This window comes from Hemicordylus capensis, chromosome 3, assembly GCF_027244095.1.
Source record: "Hemicordylus capensis ecotype Gifberg chromosome 3, rHemCap1.1.pri, whole genome shotgun sequence".
Taxonomy (NCBI): domain Eukaryota; kingdom Metazoa; phylum Chordata; class Lepidosauria; order Squamata; family Cordylidae; genus Hemicordylus; species Hemicordylus capensis.
The window spans coordinates 301871476-301887215 of record NC_069659.1 but is presented as its reverse complement, the minus strand read 5'-3'; the positions used below and the strand labels follow the sequence as shown (position 1 = coordinate 301887215).

At 41.9% G+C, this 15740-nt stretch overlaps 1 protein-coding gene across 3 annotated transcripts in view; it reads left to right on the top strand.

Moving 5' to 3' along the window:
• CAB39 (calcium binding protein 39) overlaps positions 1–15740 on the top strand; it is a 68871-nt gene that overhangs the window by 14360 nt on the left and 38771 nt on the right. The window lies entirely within an intron of this gene.

Here is a 15740-nt window from a genome sequence, read left to right as displayed (position 1 = left end):
GTTCATTGGCTATGTCACAGGAAGACAAAGTGCATTAGTACATGTTCATGTAGTTCCACATTTTCATAAATTCTTTACTCTCAGTAATAGCCAACCTTTTCTGACAAGTGTGCTGCAAGTCAAGCCCCAAGTATGAGTGCTACTCTAATGAATTAAATTACATATACACAAATTCCAACCAAATAGTGTTGGGTAAGCAACCTTCATCTTTATTTACAAAAGGGTCACCAATTATGAGTATCTTGGAAATGGGGCTGTAGCTCAGTAGTAGAATATCTGCTTTGTATGCAGAGCAGACCTGCTCAACGTAGCGCCCCCCCCGCTGTTTTTGGAATACAACTCCTATAACCCCCAGGCCAGTAGCCAGGGATTATGGGAGTTGTAGGCCAACATCTGCAGGAGAGCCGAAGTTGAGCAGCCCTGATGTAGGGGTTCCTGGGTTCAGCCCCTGGCATCTGCAGGTGCAGTTGGGAAAGACCCATTTCGGACACCCTGGAGAACTACTGCCAGTCACAGTAGACAATACTGAGTTAGGTGGACCAATGGTCTGACTGAGTAGAATACAGCTACCTATCTTTGGGAAACACCCTAGGGAGGAGAAGGAGAGGGAAATGGTGCCTTTACTCATATTGACTCATAATATTAGTTGTATTTAAGAACTTGTGTAGGAGCTTATCTTACATTTCAAATTGTATAAGGCTTTTTGAGGGAAATAACATTGGATTTGTATCTCTCCCTACAAGCTAGTCAAATTTGTATTCTGAACTTTGCAGTTAAGAGGTCTGGCGACATCTCTAGTCCCCAGTTTTTTGCTGAGAGGCAAAACAATTTATTGAGCTGTAGAACAGGCAGTAGCAAAGCAGGAGGATGAAAGACTGGAATACCAATCTGACTGTGTCATAGCCAGGCCCTTGGGGGCCCCCTCATACCTGTTCTGAGTACCACAAACCTGGCTTGGGTGTACAGCTTGTGGCACCCATTGTGCAAGTTGACCATCCATGCTTTGTGTTGTATTATTATTATTATTTATTACATTTGTATACTACCCCATACAAAAGGCTCTGAGCAACAACACAGCACAGCAACAACAAAGCCTGCGAATTGATAATTTAAAAACAATCCATGCAAAAACAAATTTAAAACAGTTTAAAACCACTAAACAATTAAAAACATTTTAAAACAGTTTTAAAACCCTGGAAAGTCAGACCAAACAAATAGGCTTTAAGGGCTCTCTCGAAGGCCGACAATGAACCCAAGCGACGGATTTCTGCCAGGAGTGCATTCCACAGCCCAGGAGCAGCTACAGAGAAGCTGATTCCGAGTCGCCACTAGATATACCAGTGGTAACTGGAGACAGATCTCCTCAGATTATCTTAGTGTGTTGGGGATTATACAGAAGAAGGTGCTCTCTAAGGTAACCCGGAACTAAGCTGTTCAGAGCTTTAAAGGGTAATAACCAGCACTTTGTGTATTTTGCCTGGAAACATAATGGCAGCCAGTGCAACTATTTTAGTACAGGCATGATATGGTCTCTCCAGAATACCCCAGAGACCAATCTGACTGCTACATTTTTAGCTAACTGAAGTTTCCGAACTACGTACAAAGGCAGCCACTTTGCAATTGTCAAGGCTGGAGGTTACCAGTTGATGCACCACTGTTTTGAGGTCATTCTCTTCAAGGAATGGATGCAGCTGTTGAATCAGCTAAAGCTGTTGGAAAGCGCTCCTGGCCATAGCCTCCACCTGAGATACCAGGGTAAGGCCTGAATCCAAGAGTACTCCAAAGCTGCTTCCCACTCTAGGGGAGTGTAACCCCATCTAGCACAGGAAGATATGTCATCCCTCAAATTCTGAACCCCTACAGTGAGCACCTTTATCTTCCTTGGATTCAGTTTCAATTTATCTCTCATCCAGCCCATTACTCCCTATAGGCAGGCATTTATCCCACCACCATTTACCTTTGCCATTAACCCCACCGCCCACTGATATCATCTGGAGAAGTCCGTCTGCATTTGCCACCAGCTCGTCTGGTGGCCACTCAGGGATGGGGCCTTCTCCACTGCTGCCCCAAAGCTTTGGAATGCGCTCCCTAGTGAAATAAGAGCCTCATCTCTGACAGCTTTAAAAAAGTCTTTAAAGATGCATCTGTTCACCCAGGCTTTTAATTAATAATGTTTTAATGGTTTTAATGCTGTTTTAAAATACTGTTTTAAAATTTTAAAATTGTTGTGGTGTGTTAAACTTTTTGTTTTTGTTTTAACTAATGTTTTACTTTCTGTTTTTATTTTGTTGTAAACCGCCCAGAGATGTATGTTTTGGGCGGTATAAAAATGTGTTAAATAATTAAATTTAGGGAATGAATGCCATTTCCTGATGGTGATGATAAGGAGAAATAGATGTGGATGTCATCAGCATACTGATAACACCCTGCACCAAATCTCCTGATGACCTCACCGTGTGGTTTCATGTAGATATTAAAAAGCATTGTTGACAAAATGAAATTTATATATGGAACATAGGAAGGTGCCATAGTGTATAGTATATGAGTCAGACCATTGATGTATGTTCAAATGAAATTGCTGCTGTTAGATCAGCATATCATACCTGTGACAATTAATTCTGAAAGCTGCTCTTGCATATCTAATATAGATATTTTTATTTTTGGCAGATGTATGCCAAACAGTCTCTGGTTTTTTATTACATTTCTTGACCAGCAGCTCTGGTTTCTCAGTAATGAGGAGGAATATTTTGTCAGGCCAGAGAGGAGTGAGGGTAGACCATTTAAGTGTTTAAAAAAGGAAAATGGATCAGGATGTCTAAACCTTACAAAATTGCTTCACAATTCAACACATTTAAAACACTCCTCACTCCCGCAGTTGCCTACAGTGTTCATTATGCTGTGAGTTCAAGCTTTGCACTGGTGTTTCTGTATATAGTGTCACTAAAATAGCCTGTATTGTCGACATAGTGACATCAGTTTATTTATTTTGAACAGATCCTGAAGTTGGTCATATGGGGGTGCCTCAATTCTGAATTGGTCCTGAATGAGTGAATTGTATGATACAATTCTGTTGTAAGCCATATTATTCAATTCAGCAGTGTCTAGAACAGGCAAGTTTTGTTCTAGGTGAGTTGTTAGTTGATAAAATAACATGATAAAGTTCTTAGGACTGTTGAAAATCATAGTACATCAGTACAACTTTGCAGAAAACATGAGGGTGATGACTCCCCTTCACCTCTGCCTGTGTCTGTTCTGTTCTCCTGTGGGGTTCTCCAAGGTGTCTGTCTAGCATGGACTGACCTCGGAGCTACAGAAGATAGATCTGTTCAGAGAGCCATCACAGTGGTGCTGTAGCAAAGAGAGCGGCATGCATGGCACTGACTTCCATTACAGTGCTGGCAGCCATGCTGTTGGTGAAGATATAATTGCTACCTAGAAACAAGAAAGTGCTGCTTTATATGGCTGTGGTGTTTATTGTAGTAGCTTCTCTTTCATCTGTTATGTAGAGGCCCCCACCTCGGTTCATGCCAGATCTTGCTTCTACTGATCCATGATTTGATAACTTCCAGGCTTGATTATTGCAGTGTTTTGTACATGAGGTTCCCCTTTTTAATAAAACTTGGGCACTTCAGCTGGTGCAGAATGCTGCTGCATGTCTCCTAACTGGTATTGGGAGATGGGTGCATATTCATTCTGGTTTATGCCAACTGCACCAATTGCTAATTGGTTTCCAGGCCCAGTTCAGGATGTTGGTTTTAATCAAGTCTGACATGGCCTGGGATTTTAAGGACAATTTCTTCCCATTTGAGTTCATTGCTAGATGAGGTCCTGTCTGACCTTGTTGTCTCTTCACTTCTCACAACTGGTTTGGACAGCAAAGGTTGGAAGTTGTGCAATTTCCTAGATAGACCCCAAACACTGGAACCACACTTAGAAGAGCTTATGGATGTATCAGCACTGTTGTTTCTTAGGGGAGTCTTTTAAAATCTCCAGTTTTGCCAAGCCTTTGAGTGAAGATCTACATGTTCTGTGGCTGCTTTATCTTGTATATGAGTTTACTGTGGCTTTTAAAATTGTGTATGTGATGTAAACTGCTTTCAGCTTTGTGGAAAAGTGGTATAAATATTTTAATGAACAAACATAATTTGGAGTAGTGGGGAGGCAGTGCACAATTTATAATGTACATACTTGGCTCCAGCATGTCTAGGGAAGCTGAAAAATTCTGCCCTCATGTCCCAAACTAGAAAGATGCACTGTATAATTCAGTTACAGGGTGCTTTAAAGCAACCTGTCTAATTTTGGCTCATACACTGTAAAAATAACAACTACTGGAAACAATATGGAATTTGTGGCATCCTCAGTAGCACTGAAGACTCCAAGAGGCCCTTGTTTTCCCTAAACGCCAGAGTGTGAGAGTGCTATTTGCACTTATCTAGGCAGCAGAACTCTGACTTTAGCAGCTGCAAGCAAACTTACCTTGGGTCATGATGAGCCCTTTCAGGATATGGCACATCCACCAGTGTTCTCTAATTTTCTTCATCTGTGTGCAGAATGAGTTTTGTTCAGGGTGGAAGTATCAAGGCAGTGTGTGCGCGCATGTGCATTCAGAATGGGGCCTTCCTGATTCAACTTGAGTGGGATCTAAAACTAACTGAGCAGACATCAAAAAATGTGAGTGCATACATATCCCTTAGAGGGAACATTGACATCCACCACCTGAAAGGAACTCACTCCTTTTGTTTGCTGTGAGTTCTGCTTTCTTTTGTGTTATGCAATAAACATTTGAGAGAATTCAGATTATTGGGAAACTGCGTCTTCCTTTCTACAGTATCAAATAGGAAGCCAATTCAACTTTCTGAGTAAGTTTATAAAAGTAATTAAAACTGATTAAGTGCTGTCAAGTCGGTGTTGACTCCTAGCGACCACATAGATAGATTTGCTCCAGGATGATCTGTCTTCAACTTGGCCTTTAAGGTCTCTCAGTGGTGCATTCATTGCTGTTGTAATTGAGTCCATCCACCTTGCTGCTGGTCGTCCTCTTCTTCTCTTTCCTTCAACTTTTCCCAGCATTATGGACTTCTCAAGGGAGCTGGATCTTCTCAAAAGTAACTAGCCCACACAACTTACTAGCATACTTTCCAATAATATGCTTGTGTTTAGTCATTTGTGTCACATCAACTGCCAGAAAGAGGGGAACCAGTTCTCTTCCCACTTAACCAAAGTTGCCTGCTGGGTGATTCTTGTCTTGCTGGAGGCAACTAGGTGTTTATAAGCTTCTGAATAATCTTGGAGAACTCACAAAATGCATTGCGTTTTTCCTCCTGTGTAGGAGATCCTCAGGAAGCAGGGTGGATTTGATTTAAATCAAACTGATTTAAATCACGATTTAAAATCACTAGCAGGGTGGATAAAAATCAATGATTTTTTTAAAAAATCCAAAAAATCTGATTTAAATAAAAAAAAATCCAATTTAAATTTTAAAAAATCTGATTTCTTTGATTTTTTTTAAAAAAATCATTGATTTTTATCCACCCTGCTAGTGATTTAAATCGTGATTTAAATTGTGATTTAAATCAGTTTGATTTAAATCAAATCCACCCTGTCAGGAAGGGTAGTGAACTGAGCATGCTCGAGACAGAACTGTGCCATGTGACTTGTTTGTAGGCAGAGCTGCCTCCCAGCCCCAGTTCCAGTTTCAGTTCTGTCTCGCTCAGGATAGGATCTTCTGAGAGAGAGCTTGTAAAGCTAAGCGTTTTCCTTCCTTGCCTTTTATTCTTTTCTAAAGATTCTTGAGGCACTTGGCTATTTTGCTATTGTTGTTTGTCCAGGGCATTGTTGCCCGATTCCTCCTCCTCCCTACTAGCGTGCGCGAGGGTGGGAGGAGAGTTGTACTCTATTCAAATTGCCTAAAAGCCTCTTTAAAATTGAATTTTAAAAGTTAGATTTGATCTAATTGGCATCTTTCCAAATCGTTTGGTTTTATTTCTGCATTTTGTACTCAACCCATGGAGTTAGCCCATTCTGAAGAGCTTTTGCAGGGCTCAGAGTCGGACGTCTCACAGCTACCTCAGCACCTGTGTGACAAGCGCACAGCCGCTAGCATTGCCATGGATCAGCCCAGCATGGCTGTTTTGGCTCTCCTCTCGACCACAGGCAACGGGGAAAGGGACTTCTGGGCAACAGCATTCTAAAGCCCATAAGAAGTCCAAACATGATGGGGGCCAATCTTCTCCTAAGAAGAAGAAAAAGCACAAGGGGTCTGTGCTGCAAACGGAGGGCCGAAAGCGCTTGAGTGAACGCCTGCTTATTCAGGTCGTTTGTTGGTGATTGAAAGCGCACAAAAATTGTGCCAAACAAATGAACGGCTCCAGCAAATGCTTGCGCTCTGAGGAAGGTGACCAGAGCCCGGTGGGTGATTTCCCGGCACCCAAGTCTCTGCCCATGGAGGGCTCAGCAATTGAGGGGGAGCTGGTCCACGCCTTCCCCCCACACTGCCTGATGGCTCGCCCTTGCGGCTGGTCCCCATACAGCCTCCACAGTCTCCAACTGTCAGTAATGACCCATTCTCGCCCAGGGCTACTTAGTGGCTGAGGGATTTCTTTAGGTGGGAGTTTGTTATTGAGCCACCTGCGGCTCCGATATTGGCACCACCGGCGCAGCCCGTTCAACTCCCGGTGGGGAATCCATCCCTACCACCCCCAGCTATACCCGATCCTGCCTTTCCTATACCTCAGCGATGATCTAGACCCAGGCGGGTACCTAACAGGTTGAGTGGCAACCGTTTCTCTTCATCCTCACCTGATTCCAGCCCACATCGCAGGGCCATCCCTTTATCTGAACGAGGCTTGTTTGTTCCCAGGCTTCTGCCCCGCAGAACCAAATGAAAGCTCAGGGTAGCAGGGCAAAGAGGACAATTCATGCTTTCTATTGCAAGACAGGCTTAATTCTGAGTACTCGCACTTAACCATAACCATCCTTTCATCTTCATTCAAACTGATTAGAGATGTTATATACATGGAAGAATTCATAATCTTTCACACATACCTGTCAGGTAGTTGTTAAAGGTTTCCAACTTAATGTCTGATGAGAATGAAGAAGCTGTTACTCTTGTTTGCTAGGTTCTCTTCCCAGCTGACCTGGGCAGGAGGTGGCTGTCAGGGGCTGGCACTCTGTTTGACCTCTGGCTCCAATTAGAAGGCGATGTATCCATCATTAGGAATGCTGCTTAACCAGGATATCGGAAAAAAGAACTAACTCTAGAAAAATGTCGCCCCACTGTCAAAAATGTGACTGCTAAAACTTATTCTGCAATTCAATTCTAGGTTTAATGGTTAGTTATTGTAAATATTAAAACTTGCCTATATGATTCATTAAATCAAAAAGATTTCTGTCTATATCTATATCTGCATTTTCTCTAAATCTTGCTCATGGCAGTTAAAAGTACCCAAAGCAACTTAAAATAATTTAAAATGTTCATATTTTTAATACTACTTTTCTACTGTTCTTCAAACAGTTTAGAATGTGAGCTCTCAAGTCTGCTAATTAGTGACAAATGCCTGAATTGGTTTTACTTCGCTATTTACCAATACTTGGTTATTTACCAAGTAAAAACCTTACTTACAAGGAGAAAGGCAGAATGGAGAAACAAAGTTCCTTAGGAAAGGATTCCATGGAGAAGTCCTCCTTATGGGCAGCCACTGAATGAACTTCCAGTATAGTTGTAACATGCAGCAGCCACTGTCTTGATGGTGATTGCTGAGTTCACATTTTATATGTTAGAGGTTTTGATGACTCTTTAGAATTGGTTGTCAGGCTTCACTTCCTTTTGTAGAAGTATGTTGGTCCCCTTTATCTATCTTGGTCATACTAAGCCTTACTGACTACTTGTCTATTGTATATTTCAGTTTCGTTGCTCTTTATATGTATTAGCTATGTAATAGTTTGAACTATCTTTTAAGGTTTGAGCTTAGCTCAGATGAGTCATGTGCTATATTGAGTCAGTTCAGTGTTTGGATTAATGACTTCTGCTTGACAGTTTGCTTTTCATTTTCACTAGTTGTGTGAAGAATTCTATAGACAACTTTAATGCTTGCACGATAGTATGAAACGTAGGTGGAGTAAATGTTAACAGAATAGAGAGCAGAGATGTTGAGTCATAACTTTAATAGTCAAGGCATATCCTCAGATTTGGGGGCAAAAGGTACAATTAATTGCGGCAAAGCTGAACACTTGCATATATGTCAGATAAAGTGGTGTTAACATAATATAATTCCACAATCTGTGGAGCTTTCACCACTGCAACCACTTTGCATTTGAGTCATGTATTGATTATTTACCTTACCGTGTTCTTATGTTCTTTTTATTCCAGAATTTTATTCATCCAAGTATAGTAGGCTAAAAGTTGATATTGCTTTAAATACAAGAAAAAAATAGATTTGGCAAAAAAGTAGATAATTCACAGATGGTATCTTTTAAACTTGATTAAGCAACCTACATCTTTACTAATAGTCTTTCTGTAAGAGCTCGGATGTTTCCTTATGCCTTGATTGAACAGTGTTGATAGTTCATGCCAGTAATGGATATAATACAAAGAATATGAGAGAGCATTTCACTCATTTCTTCTTACAGTGTATGTGAGCTATTAAATGTGATCTGGCATGTTTGTTACAGGCTTCAACAGGAACGTTCCTTGTTTGGATCTGCATGCATTATTGCATGCAAAACAATGCAAGTAAGGCTGTAGCCTTGCCAACGATATCCACATGATGCCCATTACTAGCTGTCTCAAGGGCCCTGAATACTATCATTGTGTCAGCATTGCCACCTGCCAGCTTAACATCTAAAGCAGGATCAGTAGCTGATATTATTGTTCGATAGTGTTGCGCTTGAGTTTCCCCACAGTTACCTTTTAATCACCAGTCCTTTGTTGTAGTATGCCAGGAACAGTGTCATTGCCAACAATAATTTGGTCATTTATCCCAGGTATGTAGAGAGGGTCTGCACATTTTCTGACTAGCTCTAAGGAAAAGGAGTGGGTTTTTAATTCACAGTATCATTGAAAAGTGTTCAGAGAGTCTACAAAGCCCAACAAAGCTGCAGGGGAAGCTCCTACCCTCTGCCGTACTCTAAGCTGAGTGGCAGGGAGTCATCCCCATTATGCTGAGCCTCAGATGTGTGCAAGTAGTAAGAATTCTCTTTTCTCCCTCCTCTGAGGTCATTGTGAGGTCTGGGAGATTTTCCTCTAACTTCCAGGCTTGAGAAAAGGGAACTGATAGAAAATGGGCTTGTCACTGGTGACTATTGTGTATAGTGAAGTTGTGATAGTGATATTGCTGTAGAATTCTTGCAATTTATATTCTGGTCAAAATTCTGTGGAAGATGGAATGTTGTCATCCGTAAGAAACAAAAACTTGAGGCCACTGAGTGAAAGTACCAGCCAAATCAATCAAAGCTCTTGGGAGATTTAGTTGCATTTCCCCTCAGTATAGGGAGTTCCGTCTTCCTAACGCTGGGTTAGGAGCCACTGCATTCTCCTGGACAGGGCCAATGAAAATTGAGCAGTTGGTTTCTGTAGTCAGGATAGCTGTCTGTCAAACTCCAGTTCCGGTCCTGTCTTGCTCCAGACTGACAGTACTTGGAAAAGAGATTCTACTCATTCGAAGTTGATTTTTTAGCAGTCTAGTTCTACTCTTTTCCCTTTCCTATTCTGTGTGCAAGGGTGGGAAGAGAGAAGTCAGTTTTCCTTTAAAATCATTTAAAAAAATTATTATTGATTGTTACTGCTCCAATCATGGAGGTATCCCAAGTGGGGGACATGCTAGTGGGTTCCCTCTTTGAGGGACCCAACTCTGACTCCAGGGGCAAGGAGCATTTTCAGCAGCCTCTCTCTTTGCAAGCACATTTGTGCTCTTTTTCTCTTCAGTGCAAGGGGGCTGCTCTTGCAGAAGCGGCTGCTCCAGCAGCCGATATCGCACCACACAAGACTAAGCATTTGAAGGAGGGTGCCCCTCCAGAGAAAAGAAAGGACAAGGGCAAGCTCTCTCCCTTGGGGGTCTGGCTCAAGTGAATGGCTGCATATTCAAGTGGTTTGCATGCAACGCAAACCACATCATTTCCTGCCTCATTTGCCCACCATTTTGCTGACCACATTCACACTTTCCTGCTCATACAGGTTCTGTTTTGAAAAAGAAGGGACAATGAAGAGCTAAGAGAGCTAAATTGGGGAATTAGTTTACTAGCCCCTGAAGATGTGCACCCAGTGTCTACAGACCCAGGCTTAGATTTGAATGCAGCTTCCGCAGGGGGTCCGATCTTGTCTCTGGAGGGGTCGATCCTGCCCTCCTTGCCAGAGGTCCCGATTCTGCCATGTTTGGCCATCCGTACCTGAGCTGTCAGTACCAGTGGGTAAGCCCCTTATTCCACAAGATGTATCAAGTTGATTGCAGGATTTCATTGCCAGACAGTGTCTAGCTATCATTTCTCCTGCCATCAAAGCCCATGGGGCTAATGCTCCTGTGCTGTCAGGTGCTTCAGCGTTGTCTCCTGTTACCCCTGCCCCTCCCAACCTGCCCCCCAAAAGCGTTCCACCAGGCTGTCGTCGTCGTCCTCTCCTGACTTCAATCCTGCCAGAGAAGCTATCCCTGTGGCAGAAGGGGGTAGATTTGCTGTTAGACACAGGAGGTTTACACACATGCGTGCACACACACCTCTCCGTTTATTCTCCATCCTCATCTAATGAGGCTCCAGTTCCTAAGTGGCTGGCCAAAACACATAGGCATCCAGTGCCTTCAGCACCTGCGCCACAGCCTATGATTCTGGAGCCAGAACCTATAGGTTCCGCCATTCTAGCCCTGGCTAAGTTACCTCACGTACTCCCTGACGATCCTTCTTCCCAATCTCTGTCCTCTCAATCTGAAAAGGAAGAGGGGGAGCTCTCTGATGAGCAGGCTCTACATGATCTGCCAAGTTCAAACCTTATTTTTACCACCTCTGAATTTGAGATTTTACTATCCAAGGCTAAGTGGACTATTAAGGATGTCAGCAAGGAGAGCAGGGCTCCACCTACCTCTGGTTTGGACCAGGAGATTTTTCCATCAACCTCTACTCCACCTGCTACGGTGCCCTTCCCAGTGTTATTTAAGGATGTGATGATGTCTGGGTGGGGGGCCCTGTTTGCTAATAAGCCATCTTTCTCCTATCCAAAGAAATTGTATACCTTACCATCTGAAATGATGTCCATGTTAGCTGTTCCTCCCACAGATGCCCCAGTGGCCCAACTGGTATTGGGTTCATTGATGAATAAGGACGGAGATGAACAACTTTGGTCACCAGAAGACAAGAAAGCTGACTACCTTAGTACTCTATTGAACCTGTATGCCAGATTCCAGCTTCATGATGATTACTTGTACCTTCTTGTACTGTTCTGCTGGACAGGAAAGATACTGGAAAGGTGTTTTGGACTGGAAAGATGTTTAGATTTAAAATAATGAGGATTCTGTTGGAGTGAACGTGGTGTGGAATTACTCCCCTAAATGTTATCCTTGGAAGTAGAAAAGTAATCTGTAAAATTTTACCTATTAAAATGACTTATCTCCCCCTGCCCATATTCTGTGTGAATAGATCCTGTTTACTAATCTATATATTTAATTCTGTTGGGTGAGCCTTGGAATGTGTGTCCCAGCGCCCAGCTGACTGGCTGGGTGGCGGCGGCGCCTGATTGGCTGAGGCACACCCAGGAGAATTGGTCACCGGGGTGGGGGGCCCGGCCATCCCCAGGAGGGGGGAAAGAAAGGGATGGCAGAAGTGGCGGTGGGGAGGAGAGGCGCCTGGGCCCGGAAGCGGAGACTGGTGGAGGGGGGGAGGTAACTGCCGGCCCCAAGGAGCGCACAGATGCTCTGTGCAGGGTCGGCTAGTAGGAATTATTTCCATTAAGTGTGCTTTACAATTCATGTGTAGAAAAATCTTAAAATAGAAAACATGAACACTAGTGGTGATACGATCAGTTTTATGAAGCTTTTGGGTCAAGTAGACAGACTGCAAAGTATGTTGACTCATGCAGTACACTTTCTGTTCATGTGAACAGATGCTGTCATCCCATGGATTTAGTCAGCAGTGATTCTTGTGATCAGCTATACTCTTTCCCCCCAGTATATTACTACCTATTTGAATTTTTTTATTTACACTGTGGAATTTCATAATGTTTCATTTAAGGGCTGCTTTCCAGTATGTTTTATCTGAGAAAAAAATTACTTGTCATGTTAAGTTTCAATGTAACTGAGTCAGTTTCATGCAGTTAAAGCCATGATCCTGCAAAGGCTTAATCACATGCTTAGCTGTAATCACACTAGCTCCTCTGGCTTTGATTATTGGATGAGTCATTTCTGGAAAAAGTACTGAATCTCCACTGAGGCTGTTGGGATTGCTGGCAATACCAAGAATATTGTTGTGATGTAAATTTGTTTTAAAGGAGGAGACCTCTCAGTCACAGTGTCTGTAAACAACAACAACAAAACATAGCTTGAATCCAAAGAGCTGCACAACTAATTATGGACCCACAATGGAGCTTTTGAATTTTTAATTCTCAGATAGCAGTTGTCGTGTCACATGGCAAACTGTCTTTGATACTGAGGGAACATTTTGAAAAGCAATTTAGGATGTGGCATTAAGGCCTACCATTCAAAGAAAATTTCCACTGGGAGTGTAATAGTCCTTGGACTTACCTAACTTAGCTCTTTGTAACTCAACTCGTAGTTTTTAAAAAGGAAATGTATGTTCTTATTTGCAGGCGTCCACAAATTTTGGATGGGCTTAGGAAGGTGGTGGGGGACATTCCCCACAGTTGCATTGTGCTTATGAGGTACTCCACATGCAGCATGACCTTACCTCTCCCCTGCCCCCCCCCCATTCAAGAGGGAGTTGTCTATGTTGTCCTGTGTTTCTGAAGTGCTTGGAGCACCTTGGAAGTGTAGTGCACCAGCAGGGATTTCCTTGTATTAGGAAATGTATTCTTTCTTAACTTCAGTCTCTGCTCTAGGCTTCAGATGAAGGCTAGCGCATGTCAGCAGAGTGGGATGGGTCACTTCCTGTGTCCAGTGGATTTGTAAACCCCTACTCATTTGGCATTTTCCCAATTGGTATGATATTAATAAGTTCAGGAGCTGGGATAGTTTTGAAGAGCTTGAACAGTGAACAGGGTGGATTGACAAATCAAGGTGATCTAAATAATTGATTTAAGTCATGGTTTAAATCACCAAGATAAAACCTCAGTTTAAGTCCTAGATTTAAATTAAGTTTCCCACTGATACTCCTTCAAACAATGATGCATATCTGAACTCTAAAAGAGGTTACTTTACAGCTCAATAGAACATTTACAACATCTAGAAAGTATACTTTGTGTAGCTTTGTAGATAACTTGAACTTTGCTAATTTGGAAAATAGTGCATAATACTTGTTTTGTGTGTAATGGATACCTTTACTCATTATCTGTATGAAGCTCCCCTGCTTGCACTTGAGACATTTTCTCTTTGGGAAGGCATTTCTTCAAAATATTCCCAGATACGTTTAGGGTGTAAGACACACTAACAGTTTTCTGTGGCAAAGTATGGGGCAATCTAGGAAGCTCTAGTCTATACTAAATAATCACTGCCTTTTTTCTTTCCACTGTTTTTCTACTCCACCTCCTTTCCTGTATTGTGTCTGTCTTAACTCCTCTGCCTTGTCTTCGCCCCACTACAAAATAGCCTGTGTCTCTGCACGTATGATTTTTGTCTGCTTAGAAACAGAAACTGAAAGTCCAGAAACTTCCAAAAGCAAGAGCTGGTAGTTTCTGGGCACCTCTGGATGGATTAGAGCTATTTTGATAAGGTGAAACTGAAATGAATGTTTATTTTCTTTATTGTTAAATTTTATACACCGCCTTTCATTAAAGCAATCCCAAGGCGGTTTACAGGCTATGTTATCAAAGGAGAAGGTCAGTAAGGTAAGGTATCTTCTTGAGAGACTCGGTTTCTTAGCAGTTCCCATCACACGTAATGTGGCAGGCAGTGGGTAGTCATCCACAACCATCTTAGGAAAACCATGTCTCACAGTTGAAAGGTGTTGAAAATGGATTAATGTATAAAAATATACTAGTGCGTGGAATTCGGGTAGCATGAGGGAAACAGCTGAATGAGGCCAATCCTTGGCTAATCTGTGCTAAGCATTAAAGTTAGCTGTTGAATACTTAATTTTCAGTGTCTCAGCACTTGTTTACCTTTGCATTTGTATCTGCTGACATAATGTAAAAGTTGCTGTCTAAATAGGGGATCAAGTGAAAAGGGAGGAGCGAATAAGAGAGTCCTATTAGTAACAGAATAAATACTAAATGATGCAGTCAGAGTCCTATTTATTTTGTGTGCGTGTATTAGCATTAACAAAATGATAAAGCTATCATTTCTGTCCTTCCAAGATAATGTGGTAGTTATTAGAGGTTTGGAAACTGGCTGGATTCTTAAAATTTTGCTTTCAGTGTATTAAGAAACAATATTAAAGAGGCTTAAGTTCTTTAATACAAGTGGGGGTAGAAATACTTTTTAATAGATCTCTCTGTTACAGTGTGGCGTTCACATGTTGGTAACAAACTAGTTTCCTTATCCCTCAAGTTGCTTTATATTGTCAGTGATAAGGCTGATGTTCTAATGATACAAATCGATTCTTGAGGAAGGAGTGTTTTGTGTACCAGACTGAGAGATGCACAAAAACCCTCTGCCCCTGAGGAAGCCCTTTGATTGAACAGTGATGGACACCCGTCACAAAGTAAACTACTTTCAGACACCAACTCGAGGCCTGTCTCTTCCTTTACTCTTGTCCTGAAAACACCAAAATGTCAGTTTTCCTAGTCTTATTCAAATCTCATTTTGCTTGTTCATGGATTCTAGAGTTTTCATTGCTTCTTGCTAAGTTGATATTGCATCCTTAGGAAGCAAAGGGTCACCTCTTCTAAGCATTCACGGTTCTGTAGCATAGCTTTTCTGGGAAGTGCCTTATTGTCATTTCAGAAAGAATTTCTTGATTTTAACTACACTAAGAGTGCTTTATACACGGTGGTTTTTTTCCTGTGTAGAGGGAAAATCGTATGTACCCATTTGTGTAGTCATCTGTGAAAATGAAGAATCTGTCTTGCCACCATTGCACACATTTTGCTTTTGGCCAGCTAGATTTCTGGATCTCTTGTCTTTAATAGCAAGCATTTGAAAACAAAGCTAACTCAGTGGAACTTCCTTCTGAGTAAATATGGCTGGGATTGCATTTTAAAACTGTGTAATGAATGTAATTTCTCCTGTTTGGTAAAATGTTATCTATATATTAGTTTTTGTTGACCACCTTTTTTAGTTTTCTCTAGTACATATTATTAATGATTTTGCCTAAGCATACCCTCATTGAAAAGCTTATTGGGGCATTTGTATGTTTGCTTTGTAACATGTGCTGCTCAGGCAACTTCCCCAAAGCAACTGGCATGGCCTTTTTGTTTTTGTTTTGTCTAGAGTTCTGTAAAAGCAGTATTGTAAATTGGATGGAGGTACAAGCCATATAATGGCATAGTGGGGAAATGACTTAACTAGGAAGCCAGAGGTTGCTGGTTCGAATTCCCATTGGTACATTTCCCAGACTATGGGAGACACCTATATCAGGCAGCAGCGATATAGGAAGATGCTGAAAGGCATTATCTCATGCTGCGCGGGAGATGGCAATAGTAAACCTCT